Source organism: Lonchura striata, chromosome 2 (genome assembly GCF_050655825.1).
Source record: "Lonchura striata isolate lonStrDom1 chromosome 2, ASM5065582v1, whole genome shotgun sequence".
In the NCBI taxonomy this organism is placed as follows: Eukaryota; Metazoa; Chordata; class Aves; order Passeriformes; family Estrildidae; genus Lonchura; species Lonchura striata.
The window spans coordinates 32,124,832-32,139,496 of record NC_140704.1 but is presented as its reverse complement, the minus strand read 5'-3'; the positions used below and the strand labels follow the sequence as shown (position 1 = coordinate 32,139,496).

The window sequence follows — 14,665 nt, the reverse complement described above, 5'->3', positions numbered from 1 at the left end:
CAACAGCAAGTCAGACGCAGTTTTAAATTTGAGTTAAGTGAATTTAAACTTTTGGAAAGCCTTTGCATAGTACAATAAATTAATTCTTTTGGTTTTGATTCTACTGTAGTGGTTTTGTGGTATATACTTATTTGCAATATTAGCAAAACAAGCCATAGTAGTGTTGTACCTGTGTGTAAGCTTTGTCATGAAAAGTGAAGTAAAGAAAACTCCAGGTTGTCAGGAGAACTCCCAGCTAGTAAGAAGTGTAAGATAAAAGCTATATTTATTTAGAACATATAAAAGTTACCACAAATTATAAGTTAGGGATACTTCTTCATAGTTCTATGCTAATGTATGATTTTTATTTTTAATTTGGAGCTCTAGTAAAAGGACTTTATTCTAAAAATTGACCCACAAAATGGTTATAGAATCCTTCCTTCTTGAACAGTTTCCTTTAAAATGCTTTGTGATAATATGAGAAACCTAAGACCATGAGATATTCAGTGTTTCAGAGTCAAACAGATGTTAGCTAGTGATTTTTCAGTTTCTGGAAAGATCTAGTAAAGAGCTTTCTGCTAGATCAATTTTCTGTCAAAACATGGATTTGATAAAATGTAACATTTTGCAGGAAGATATTGATTTATGTTTTCAAGAGAAAGCTATAGAAATATTTTATTTATGGTTGAAACAAGAACATAAAGAAGAAAACTATTAGACAAAACTGAACATCTGACACTATTAAAATATCATAGCCAGTGGTTTCAGAGTTCCTAAAATAAAAACTGCAGGATTTGTGTTTTTGTTTTTTTTTTTTACAAAAAGTGCTGTCATCTTATTTCTATTAGAAAGGAAATTTCAGAATATCTGTTTTTACTTCCTAGTTCAGCATGATTTTCTTACTTTTTCTCTCTGACTTTTTACATGCTTTGGTTACTGAAACTGTTTTTATGAATGCCAGACCAGGAGTCTCCAGAGCCTTCTGCATTTTATACAAAGCCCTTGGAACTCTGCTGATTTGAAGAATGACTCAATGCTTCCTTGCAGACCCAATTAGGGGAGTTAATCAAAGGCTCTGTAGGAGCGCAGGGTGAGTTCTGGGAGTCTTTGAAAATCTTAGCTGAATTTCTAATTAAGAGCACTGACTGCTCTTAATTCTGCAGTGAGTGTTGCTCCATCCCAATCAAAACAGAAGGGCTGCTCCACAGTGGTGCTCCCATCCGTGGAGCAACACGTGTTGTTACTGTGGTCACAGCCAGCCTGGCCTAGGCTGGCACTGGGACAGACGACCAAGCAATTGTCCCTTCTGGAATTCTCTCTCCCTTAAACATGCCCTTCTTGGTGTCTCATAGGCTACAGACTTGGTCTGAGATCAGCTGACTGGAAATAACTGCTATTTTATTCCCACGGTCCAGATGCATTATCTTTTAAAAATGGTCTCTGTGTTGAATTGAGCTTTAAGAACATGGTCATATGACAGAGATTAAGGTTGTTAAGTATCTATTTATCAAGGATTTCTATTTTTAAAGAAGCTTACAACTCCATTATATATCTAAATATAAGAACTTGTAATGAATAGGCAGAGACTGAAAATAATGAAGCAGGCAGAAGTTCTAGGTTCCAAATTATATTTTTGAGAAATGAGAGTGTTTTATGAAATCTGAGGATGTCTTCTTCCTGGAAATACTGTTTGTGAAAGGGCACTGAGCAGTCCTGACTTCTGTGAAAGTGGAACAAAACTTCTGATTCTTTGTGGCCTTCCTCTGAGAGAGCAGTTTGAAATGGATTTTTAATGGCAAAAATCTCTGCCCTAAACTTAAGACTAAACTGCAGTAAGTGATGTGTACATCTCTGCAAAAAAATCTGAACACATTAAAACCAAAATTTATTGCATACTTTTTTGTGCATCTAAAATATTTAAGGCTAATGTGCTAAGAATGCCTGAAACACTAAAATAATTTAGGAGTTAAAAAAATAAAATCTGTGGAAGTAATATAAACGGAACTATTTTCATTTGCTAATGTGACCTGACATTGAAGGACAGTTATCTGCTGCACGAAAATAATTTGCCTGCCTTTTGTTTGCAGATGATTCATTACTTTTGATAATCATTAGAGGTGTAACACATTCATAACAGTAAAATTAATAGCTAATGATAACGTAATCTTATTTCCTCTGCAGTTATCAGGGGCACTTAGTATGTCACAAGCCGCATCAGTAGCCAGTCTTCCCCCTGACATTGGATCTGAGCATGCAGGCTAACAAACCCCTCCTGCACTGCTGCATCTTTTCATCCATTGCTTGTTCTTTGGTCCTCTCAGAACTGCAGAACTAGCAGTAAACCAGCTCAGGGGACAGAATTGTGTTTGAAAATACTTGGGTTTTTCTACTTGGTTCTCTTCTCTTGGCCTTTTTTTGTAGTTATTGGGTCACAAAAGCCAGGAAGGTCTCAGGAATAGTTACAGGCAGCAGGTGGGAAAGACACTGTGATGGAGGCTCTGTATGCCTGCAATGCTGTTGGCAGAAATAGTGATGGGAATGCAAAGAAAGTCAGTCAGGTAAAGAGCTTTCAAAAACCAAAACCCCCAAACTGTTAAGTAATCTGGCTGTGATAAAAAAGTATATTCTTTCAAAGGTAGAAGTTTATTATTTCCTTTAAAAAATTCCATTTGGTTGTTCCTAAGATTATGGCATTTAACTGTCTCTCTTCATCTTAGTGAAATAATAAAGCTTTTATAAACCTTTGTTGGAATGAATATCTATCCTGTCAGGAAAACAGACCTATTTTATCCAGTGTCATAGAAACTGATGACAGAATGAATTGAGACCATAACACAGTGGGAGTATTCTAAAGACAAATGCCTTATATTCTAAAAGCAATTTTTATGTATTATGGTTTATATTAGAAAAGGTCATTGAAAATAACACATATTTTATGTCAACAAATTAGTATACCATATACCTATGGAAATGAATGGTACACTAGCACAAATTCTAGAAACAGCTCAGACAGAATGGTACTGATGTCCCTATGCAGGATGGCCAAGAAAGAAGAAGTGCATTGAACCTGGTATTTTCTCAGGTTCAAGGCTCCAGAGAAGTCAATAAACTTGTGTGTGAACACATTATCTACCTCTACAGAGTAACTGAAGAAATTAGTATGTGCAAGGCATAGAAGAGCATGGCTTTAAAATGAGTAATCATATGGGATTGTGAGTGTTGGTGGTGTTAAATCAGGCTCTGTCATTATATGATATTTGACACAGACAAAATCACAGTCTTCTTGCCTTGATTTCACCACACAGTCATTAGATTACTGATTAATTTAATTTTTATTAATCCAGAGTATTACCAGAAGTGTTTGCTTCTGAGGAATAAAATTTACATCCTGAAAGCATACTTAAAAAGAAACTCTGGTGGTAACAAAAAAATGTAAAAATAAAAACTAGCTATTTGTGGGACGTGCGGTTTTATTTCAAGATTGCTCTTCAGAGCAGTCCAAGGATGTCAGCAGAAAAAAAAAAACATAGGGGAAAAAATAGTACTTGTATTTGAAAAGGCCTTGGAGTTCTGTGGAATGATACTTGCCCACAATTGCTTCACTCGGGGAAAGCTGACAAGAACCCAGTATCTAAATAATGATTAAGACACGCCAGATGAAAACGAAGAGGCATTCAATTCCGCGGCATTGCCGTCAGGGCGCCTGAAGGATCTCCTGCGGAGCTGTCAGCCGAACCTTTGGGGCACAGCTGGGCTGGGGCACTGTCAGACCCGACTGCCTGCCCCTGCTCCTGCCTCCAGCTCTGGTTTTATTTCCAAGTGACGGCCCGGGGGAACGCGTGGTTCGGGACAGCGGTACAACACACGCAGCTCTGGCGCTGCCCTCTCCGGCCCATCCAAGCGCTGCCGCCCGTTTTGCTCCGAGCGCCCGCTGCCACCCGCGCTCGCAGGGCACTTTCGGGAGCGAGCCCTGTCCCGAAGGGCGCATCTCCCGGGGGGCACGACCCTGCCCAGCGCTCCGCCTCCGCCGGAGCTTCCCCCAGGACCACGCTCCCGGCCCAGCCGCGGCACAGAGCCCAAGCCTCGTCCGGCTGCCGTGCCCGCCCCGGGGCGCCCTCACAGCGCGCCCACCGCAGCCGCCCGGCCTCGAGCGGGCCGGCCCCGCCCACCGGGGAGCGGGGCGCGCGCACGGCCCGCTCTGCCGCGCTATTGGCTGGCGTGACCGCGCTGCGCGCTCCGGTTGGCTGCGGCCGCCGCCAGGCAGCGGCGGGGCCGGGCGGTGTCCGCCCGCCGCTGCCGCTCCCGGCGGGAGGGTGAGTTTGAGTCGCGGCCGCGGCGGAGCCCCGGGCGGGAGGGTGAGTTCGGTTCCCGGCCGCTCCCGCGGGGACAACTTTTTTTCCCCGCGCGGGGCTGGCGCATCCCGACGGGGCGGCCGCGGCCGTCGGGCAACTCGCGGCCGACTGAGCGGAGCCCCCCCAGGCTGCGGTCCCGCGCCCCACCCTGGGGCAGCCGGCGGCGCGCGGCTGGGGCGGCCGTGACTCGCCGGGGCGGCGGGGGGTGAAGGGCCCGGGGACGGCGAGCAGAAGGGGGCGGCGGAGTTGCTGGGGGATAGGGCCGGTGCCCGGGGGCGATGGAGGGGCAGGGCGACACCCTGCCCCCGGTGCGGGACTGCGGGGCGGCGCTCCGGGCACCGGCTGCGGCTTCCCCCGTTCCCGCGGGTCCTCCCGGGGCCCCGCCGGCATCCCGGCCGCGTCCGGCCGCCCGCTCGCCGCACGCCGCCCGCGCCCGGTCCGGCTGCGGCGGGGCACAGCGGGCAAGCGGCGGCGTCGCCGGGGCGTCTGGGGGCCGGCGGGGCAGCGGCGCCTTGTGCCGCCGGGAGAAGGCGGCCGGGGCTGCGGGAGAGACAAAGGAGCTGCTCCCGCGGCGTCTCCGGAGCAGGGCGGGCAGCGCGGTGCGTGGCAGCGGCTTCTCGGTGCCACTGCCGACCCTCCTGGGGAGGCTTGTGGCAGAGTGGGCGGCGTGCTGTGGGGCGCCTTCATGCTGACCCGTGCTGGGGTGTGCTTGGCCGTGTCCTGCCGCTGTGAGGTGCGTGCCCGCCGGGGGATGCGGGAGGTGGCAGCAACAGTTAGAACGGCGGAGTTGGGAAACCCGAGCGGGCAGCGCCGCAGGCTGCGCGGCTTGTGCCTCCGCGGGCTTCGTGCCTTAACTTGGCGCACGCTGAACTGAAGTGGCCTTCCATGTGCTTTGTGTGTCAGAGGTGACGATGGAAGCAGGGATAGTGGATTTGGCTTGTCCCATGTAATCCCGACAGCCATCACGTTTGTTTCCCGGCCAATTGAATTCTAGCTCTCTGTGGAAAGAGCTCCGCAGCCTTAGGTTCGCGGGGAGATGGTTTGTGTGCTTGAAGATTGTGAAGTCCTGCTAATATCGACTTTTCAGAAGTTTTAACGTACGCTGCCAGTGTGTGAGGAAATGACTGTAGAAGAGCAAAATATGTGAGTTTCTATTGCATGTTTGGCGTTAGGATCCTTAGCTGCAAATTCAGATATAGGGACTTTTTTTTAAGGCAAGCTGAGCAGATTGCACTGCAGAGAGGGAAGAAGCAGTGTTATGGAGCAAAGCGTAGAGTGACATTGATGACTGCATTTCATGGTATCTGAAATGCTTTTCTGTAGTTTTTGCCTCCAATGATGGACTTGCATGCTACAGTGGTTTTTCAGAAGTTTGTGCTTTCCACAGTATCATTGAAAAGTTGGGGTTAAAAGGGACCTTAAAGCTCATATAGTTTCATGCCATTAGAATGGCATCTTGCTTTTGTTCTCTCCACCTTTCAATAAGTTCTTTTATGTTATGAAAAGTAAGTAATGTTGTATAATGTGGTTAAATTAATTTGCAATCTTTTGTAGTTTCATCAGCAAAATAGTTTTGGTAAAAGTAGTATACTTTGAAGTTGAATTTTAGATCCTTCTGGCAGTGTTTTTTGGATGTATTTTTTTCCTCCAGAGTAGGAAAAAATATAAAATCACTAATTTTGAAATACAAAACCCCTCTGCTTCTCTTCTGTGATAATGCCTTTGTGAGGCAAGGCCCTTCTAATAGGCCTTTTATCAGAAGGATGATAATTTTGAGGAAGTTCAGTACTACTTGGGATGATTTATTAACTAACAATTCACTTCCTTGCAGTGGTGAGCTGTTTTAAAGGGACATGTCATATATAATCAGAAAGTGTCTTCCAAAGAAAAAGGCTGTCAGGGACAGGATCACATTGAAATTCTGCTGTAGCCTCCTGAATGGGCGAGTTTGCTTTAACTTGAGGGAGTCCATGGGAGACATGTTCTCAGACATAGCTGGGTAGTTAAGTCACTTGGATTCTAATTTTGTGAGGACTTGTATCACAAGCGTGTACGTGAGATACTGGAAGGCTGGGCCCTGCAAGTGATGTGTGTCATTTGTGTTTTACTTAGCACAGTGGGGCTGGCTCTAAGCTGGGAGACAAGCCCATTTGCTGATGCATGTGACTGGGTCAAACCAAATAGTAAGTCACTGAGTTAAAGTCTCACTCATAGTGCACATTCCTCTAAAACCCCAATATCTTGAACTGGCCTCATGTTCATGTCAGGAAATTGATTTTCATTAGAGTCTGCCTTAAGGTATATATTAGGTTGTCTTCTTAACTTGTCACTGACTTTAATGCATGCAATGTGAAAATCAACTTGTTCATTCTGGAGGTTTAAATTATTAAAGTGTTGGCTAGTATCTGGTTATTTTAATTAGAAGATAAATGGTGTGATGTGATACCATGTTTTGTCTGGTTGTATGGAGAATGCATAGTTTGCAAAATGATTTCTTAGAGAAAAGTCACAGTGCCCAGGTTTCCCTTTGGACTTAAGAGCTTGTGGAGTATGTGAGGCTTTAGGATGAAACTTCCATGAGGCATAAATGTTTATGTTGATTAGAATATTAAAATGTAGTAGCTCTTGGACTCGTAACAAAGATCACCTGTGCACTCAGCAAACATACAAAGCCTCTGTCGGGAAGAGTTTAGACTTAAATCTGTTAGGTGAATTGCCAGGTCAGGTTTCATTCCCAGCCCTTCCCTTTGACAAATGTGCTCTCTGCATAACCTAGCACGCTTCCTCTCTCCCAGGTGGAGGACTGGGTAGAAAGCTGATCTATCCTTTGGTCTCCCATAGGACTGTGTGGGTACTTTTGTTGGCAGAAGTGGAAGTTACACCTGTGAATCACTGCACTTGCGTGCATTGCGTCCAGTGTTACCAAGCAGTCAGTCTTCCAAGAGCAAGATGCATGAAGTTTAAGCAGGAGATCTGATCTTGCTGTGTAGGAAATTAGAAGCCTGACAGTCTGACCTTCCCTGCCTGCATACTCTGTTTTCTTTGAAGATAACTAGAGTCCAAATCTTGTACACTTCAGAAAAACTGAAGACTGCCCATCTGTAATTATATTCTGAGGTTAAATAGTTTGACTGGAGTGACCCTGTCTAATCTCTGAGACTTCCATGGGATTATGGAAATACAGCATGCTTAAAACCTGCAGTTTATATGCAGTGCCTTACAGTGTGTTGGTTTGTACTTGGTAGGATGTAGTTGAGAGAGTTTGTTGATTTTGTAGTTTCCCTGCTTAGGAGAATTACAGGTTTTGTTTTGTTAATGCTTTTCTGTTTAATTATGCAAGTATACACTTTTATTAGAATTTTAGGCCTGATATCTTGTCTTTAAATCTGTTTTCTTTCTGTTCCAGGAAGAATAGCCCTTTTGGCATCTGCTGTTCTCAGTTGCTAGAATTGAAATGGTGATGTATGAAATGCACATTTGGAAGTGGAGAATGTATTGGAATTAAAGCATTTTTTTATTAGCATCAGTTATTTAGAAACTTAAATTGGATTAGTTAATTTGAAATGCTTTGCGAGATAATCTTGGAAGACAGCAACAAGGTGTCAGGATAAGGACAGAAGTCTGTGTCAGTGTTGTTGAAGTCAAGGAGTACTAAAGTATGAAAATGTTTCTAATGTGTAGTAACTGCATATTGCTGCTATGCGGTGTTTAAAGCTGCTGCTCCATCTCGGTATGCCATTAAAATGTTTATTTCTGCAATGGCCAGACTCTTCCTCTACAATGTGTAAATGTATGCCCACAATTTTTAGATGAAGTACTTCTGCATGAACTTGAGATTTTCTCTATAAACAACTGATACTTGAATTATTTAAAGTTATTTGAAAACATTTAAAATTTAAAAAGTTTTGCACAAGGCTGACAGCTGAAATGCTTCTGCATTTGTTCTTTCTGTAAATCAGATTTCTATCAGAATTTGTGTTGGAACTTTGCTAGCACGAAAACTCAAATACTCTTGGATTAGATAAAAAAAAATCCAAAGCGCCAAAACAAGCATCTGAATGATCTAACAACTGTATTCATTTTCAGCTTATAGCATTTCTAAATTAATACTGGATATGAAGTATTTTCTTGTACTTGTGGTGAAACTGTTTTGAAGCCTTTGCCCTAATCAGGACCATGTTCAAGAGGAGCAGAATAAAAATAGCATCTTGGCTGAGTCTGTGAGGGCAACTGTTATTTATGGCAATTTCTTTAGTCACATCCCCACATGAACTTACATGCTTTGCTAACAACTGGAAAGACAGTGAGTGAAAGCAGTATAACTTGCAGCCAAGTGAGTCCTGATATTGTCTGAATGTGACCCTATTTTGTCATGTAGTGCCTGAAAGGGGAGCATGTTGGTGTAGGTGTTCATGTGATGAATTAAGGATTCTGTTTATAAGGCTTCAGTTTAACTTCTAAATGGTGTACAAATGTAAAACAGATGGGTTCAATAAACAGTTGTTATTAGTAGCATTATTTATTAGAACTGGAATCAGTAAGGGACATGGAATTTGGACAGATATTTAGTTGTCATCACTCTTGTATATGGAGAATGCCATGGAAAGTGAGGGCGTGTATGAAACGTTTCTTATTTTATAAATGACCAGCAATGCTGAAGAATCATCTGAGTGTTGAGATGAAGACTTGGAAATGGGTTATCTCTTCAAAACAGATGGATGTTTTTGTTTTTCCGTCTCTAGCCTCTGATGATATGAAATGCTATGTAGCAACTGAAAGAAATAACAAAGAAATGTAGGTGAAAGTAACACTAGTAAAACATACTTATTGCTGATGCAAAAGTTGCTGAGTATCTGTATTCCATCCTGATTGGCACAAGAGCTCTCATTCTCATTCACAAGAGCTCTCTATGTGACAAAAAATGTCTATTTGGGGCACTTTTGATAGCTATTCAAGGCAGCTTTCTTAGGCCATCTTATCTCATACCTTTACATTTTTTTAGTTTCCTCTATTTGGAATCTAACCTTTATTTAAAAATAGCATAGCATGCTCTGAAGCTGCACTGGGTACTAATTAACACACTTCGGTGCTTAAAGCCATGCTGTCTCCTAAGGTTTCCTGCTGTTTGCACTGGATAAATATTTATGCTTCAGCAAGGCATTAATTTCAACCTGACGAACACTGCATATAACTTTAATATTTTGCTAATACTAAACACCATGATTCACTCCTTTTGCTATATTTTATCACAGTTCTTTTTGTTTAGGAAAAGAGGAAAAAAATATCCCATTACACTTTAAATATGTGGTAGGGAATTAGATCTAATACTTGACAATTAACCTGTCTAGTAGTCTGAGTATTGTACAGGAGCTGGTGCTGGATAATACAAGGAATCCATGAGCATCTGGTTAATGGACAAGGCTGTACTATATTGTGATTTGTAAAAGCAATTGTTTTCTATTCTTTTCAATCCTTTCATACTATCTATTTGCTGTATTAGAGGAGACAACTGGAATATATGTAAAAGCGTTGCTCTAATAAATTTTTAAAAATAGCATTTGACAAGTTTTTAACACCAGCCACCTTCTCTGTCAGGATACTGTGAATATTTTCAGTGTACTGTGTAAAACATGTCAGGTATGCTATAGTCACATGTCTACCTGAGGAAGTAGAGTAAAGGATCTTCAGGTATAAAAATGATTTTTTTCCCCCCTGGTAAATACTCCTTTGCAGTATTTGCTGGATGAAGGAAATTGTATTTCTTCCAGATTTGAAGTAGGTAGACTGCAGCATCATGTATTTGGTGTTAGAAGGGGAGAGCAGTGTGATCAAAGTGGGGGAAGGAGCAGGGTTGGGGAGTTCCTTAGCTCTTGGTACTTGGTGCTAAAGCAACAATTTAATATTCCTTACAGTCAATTTAGATGCATTTTGCTAGTGAAATGCTAAGTATTATCCTATGGTTTGTGGTTCATAGCACATCTGGTTAAACCAATTGCTAAACACTCTGTTAAAAGAATATATTTCTTACTGACTTCCTTTAGGCTGTGCCAAAATACCTGCCTGCTTCATGTCACATACTGCAGACGTGCTACTGTTTTTATTCAGTTACAGCTTTTAGGCTCAATAAGCTGCAGTCTTTCTGCTTACATCTCTTACATTCCTATTATATTGACTCCGAATGTCAGGTGTAGAAAGACTAATAGGCTCCTGCATTTTTTTTCCCTGCTTTGAACTAAATTCCCAGTGCAGAAGCCAGAGGAGCAGGTGAGAGGCTTTTGACAGTAATCCTGTGCATCTGCTTACACATGCATGTGTAGCTTTGTGAGTGCTGGTATAATATTTACGAATTTCTCCCTGTCTTAAGAGAATGTGATTTATATTTAATTGTAAATCTGAAGAAAAAAAAATCTGAGTTTCTTTGCCCCCATCCCTGTTTTCTCAGCAGCATTATGTGTCAGCACTGTAAACGAGGGGTAGTTTTGCAGCAGTCATGTTGTGATGAGACACTTCAGACAATCAAATTTGTTCTGTTACTGAGTGAAACACAAAAAAGGAAACATCTGTTTTGCTTAGTCTGTAATGGTACAGCTTGGAGTAGCAGGATTCTGTTGTCTCAGCTGGAATTGGTTGAAGTTTTGTTGACTTTTCAGTAATGCGTACATATACAGCAGAACTGCTCTTCCAGCACTTCTACATCATTCTGGGGATTGGCTGAGTAAATTTGCAGTCTCTATTACTTTTAATTCTTTTGCTGCCTTACTTTAGCTTGGTATATGTATTTTCAATATCATTCTCTTTGTTCTTAGGCTGAAGTTTAAGAATATCTAAAGCATATGCATTGGTTACCAAGAGTTTTTACTAGAATGGAATGGTTATTTGTGCAGTGATATTTTCTCCCAGACTATTACTGACAAACTGTAACTGCACAAAGGAAGAATGATAATGATTTTCCACCCAAAACAATATAATCAGAGGAGATCTCTCAACTTTGCCGTTCCCTTGTATAAATAATGCACACATTCATTCATTCCTTAAGGAAATAATGGAAATCTTTAGTTAATTCCTATTTTAGTGGTATTCAAAAGTGGCTCGGAGGTTTTGTCTTGTTTTGTTAATGAAGTGGATGCTAGTTCACCTGTGCTCAAAAAGCTGCTCCAATCCTGTGAAATAGTGGCAGGGACTGCCTTAACCATTTACAGCTGCTTCTTGGTGTGGTAAAATATTTATACAGAATAAAAGTACTGTATAAATTCAGTAGGTGGAGTAGGATGTGGATACCTTTGATGGCAAGGGAAGAAGAAGCACCTAGATGAAGGTCCTGCTTGTACAGTAAATAGAGGAACTGACAAAAGTGGGAATAGAAAGTTAACTGAGTGATGAAACAGGAACCAAATGATGCCACACCCTTGAAGTTCCTTAAATGTGTCTGTTGATGTTAAATTATAGGTGTATGATCTTTTTGTTTTGTGCAATTGACCCTCACACCTCAAATGTCATACTGTTTGAAAAGTGGCCATTCACTTAGATTATTTTTTTTTTTCATGCAGTGCTTTGCTCTTGGCTCATTGCAACACTTCTTTCATATGCTTATGACAGTTTGTACAAGCAGAATATGTTGTGTGCAAGGGTTGTTAGGCTGTATTGATGTCCTTTGGCTCTGGTTCATCTGGTCCACTACACCCCAAATACATGTGCAATCAATGATCAATTTCCATGTATTGTCACAACAGTGTCTGCCATTCAAGTGACTTCTCAGATACTGCGTGTAAGCACAATACACTATATTAAGTGCTCAAGTTCACAGACCTGAGATTATTACAGAAATAAATTTTGACCACTTTGTAGTTAGGCTATGGAAATATTTCCCTGGCTCTAATCATCTAATCTGTGCTCTAAGCAAGGACTCTGAATTGATGTCTGATTATAGAAGCACCACTCACTTCTTCTAGAACTACTAGATATGTAGGATATGTAATAATGCTCTTAAAAGTCAGGCCTGTCTTGAGCAGAAGACATTGTGTGATTTAATGACAATGCAAATAAAAGAAAGAGAAAAAGAAAATGAATGTATGCTCTGTTATTTTAAATCTTAAACTGTCTCATGCTACTAAAGTGGTAATATAAATTCCTTAGAAACTTTCTGTTGTTGTGACTTTGGAATAATGACAGATTACTTGATACCAACTAACTTGGAAATCTGAACTCAAATAAAGAGTCCTTCCAGAACATGTATAATTTGAGTTTTATTAGCTTTCTATTTCTTGGAGTAATTAATATTCTGACCTTTAAGTGCTTTCATGAAATGGGAACTTTTTATTTTAAAAGCTTTTTCATTTAACATGAATTCAATCTAAATCAATACATCTCTTAACGTAAGAGAATTATAATCCTTTTCTGCTTTGACAGCATTATGCTTCTGGGATTTGACTTAAAAAAAAAATTACAATGCAGAGCAAGACATACAGGGTAGTGAATTCTCTTGAGACTTTGAGTTGCATATATTTTGTCTGTACTACAGCATTTATATGTGACAATAGAGCATTTAATATATTGGATTTGTCTTCTGAATGAGACAGAAGCGTGGGTCCTGCCTCTAAAAATTTTAGTTGACAAGTCATGTTCTTCTGTAGCATGTAAAGTATGTAAAAACCCACAAAATTGTTCTTAGTTGCTCTGAAATGTTTTTCAAATGAATGTGTCTAGTCTTGTGAGTGTATGCAGATGGGCTGTTGTGGGGGTGGGGGAATGTGAAGGGATGAGGAAGACTAAGAGCACTGTCATGAAGAGATAAAGCATGTTTCTCCTGAAGCTGTTTAACACAGCTAAATACATGCATTGCATGCATGTATCAAAGGATAATTTTAGTTTTGTAATTTAACAGGAAGCAGTTATCAACTACTAAAACTAAGTCCTAAGGTTATTTGCAGTATTGATGCACCCCTCTTCTGAAAAATGTACCTTTGTATAGATTTTGAGGGTTTTTTTTCCCTGTAAAAATTAGCTGTTAAAACACCTGTCAGTAGACTATCATAGACCTCTTTTTGCTATAAAATCTGTGATGTATTCCTGATTCTTTCATGATCTTTGAGGAAATGGTAGAATGGTACACTGGAGATAATATTTTGCAGATAGAAAGCTGTGAGGAATTCTAATGCTGCTGCATTGGTAGGGTTAGAGTGATGGGATGTATCATAGCACTTACTTAAAATAAAGGTTCTGGAGTCAAAATAAAACCCTTCCATTGCAGTTGCATTTGATCATGTCTAATATTAATGCGATATTGTAGATCTTCCCTGGGTAGCCCAGTGTGGGGACACAGCTGATCCAGAGAAATCAATGGGAGCCCTGGGAGAATTCTCTTTTCTTTGTGAAGGGCTGGGTACCCTGGAATGGGTTTGGCCTGAAAGAGTGGCCTGTGCTTTACCAGGTGAGGCTGTCCTGGCATAAGAATAGTATTCCCCAATTTAATGTTCCCATGGAAATGTTCCAAAACACAGCTACTCGTTCAGTCTCCCTTTCCTCCTTGGCCTCCCATGAGTAGGGATGGAGAGAAGAATTAGGGACACAAAAAGTAAAGATTACAGGTTGAGATAAGAACAATTTACTGGAAACAGAAACAGAATAAGAAAGCAAACAGTAACAGCTACACTGTCAATAACAAAGTGTACAAAACAGGCAAATGATTTACATATGATCACCCACCATGGAGAACTGGCTACCCTGAGTGCTTCCCCTGGCAATGATGAGGTGATATGGAATAGCATCCAGATTCTGGCTATGCTCTTCCTAGCTACTACAAAAATGGACTCTGTTCTGGCCTGAACCTGACGTAAGTCACTTCTGAAGCACCTGTGACTTTTGCAGCCCAGTTCTCAGTTTGTGGAGCTCCTCACATTTTATGGAGGCAGATGGACAATTGCATTGAAATGTAGTCCCAAGAGCTGCTACAAAATTTCTTATGTAGCTTGTGTAGTATCTTCTAAAGTTAGTGTCTGGTTTGCAGGTAGATATCTCTGTTTTCCAAATTTAATGAGGTGTGGATACTTAGAGAAGGGTTGTAAATAGACAGTCTCCTAAAATCTCATTCTTAGCCAGCAGAATTGGGGGGTTTTGGTCAAAAGTCTTGTATTCTTTATGTTGCTGCTAAAAAGTAGATGAAGAGTCTCTTAAACTCCCGCCCTCCTTTGGTAGAACTGTGTCTTTTTCCTTCTGGTAGGTCACTGCTAAACTACTTGTGAGATGATTGTCTCTGGATTTGTACTACCTTAAACTATGTGCTGTAATGGTAGAAGGTGTTAAAATCGTCTCTTTTACAGTCAGTGCTCAGAAATGAA

At 41.3% G+C, this 14,665-nt stretch overlaps 1 protein-coding gene across 7 annotated transcripts in view; it reads left to right on the top strand.

Moving 5' to 3' along the window:
* The first annotated feature begins 4,209 nt into the window (after positions 1-4,209).
* Positions 4,210-14,665, top strand: part of HYCC1 (hyccin PI4KA lipid kinase complex subunit 1) — a 43,118-nt gene continuing 32,662 nt past the window's right edge. For 2 of the 7 annotated variants that reach the window (XM_085567992.1, XM_085567965.1), the window contains exon 1: positions 4,210-4,292. The gene's annotated coding sequence lies outside the window, so the exon portion shown is untranslated. Of the gene's footprint in view, positions 4,335-4,872; positions 5,065-14,665 lie in introns of those variants that run through there. The other 5 variants (XM_085567960.1, XM_085567983.1, XM_021538259.3 and 2 more) reach the window with 4 other exon arrangements.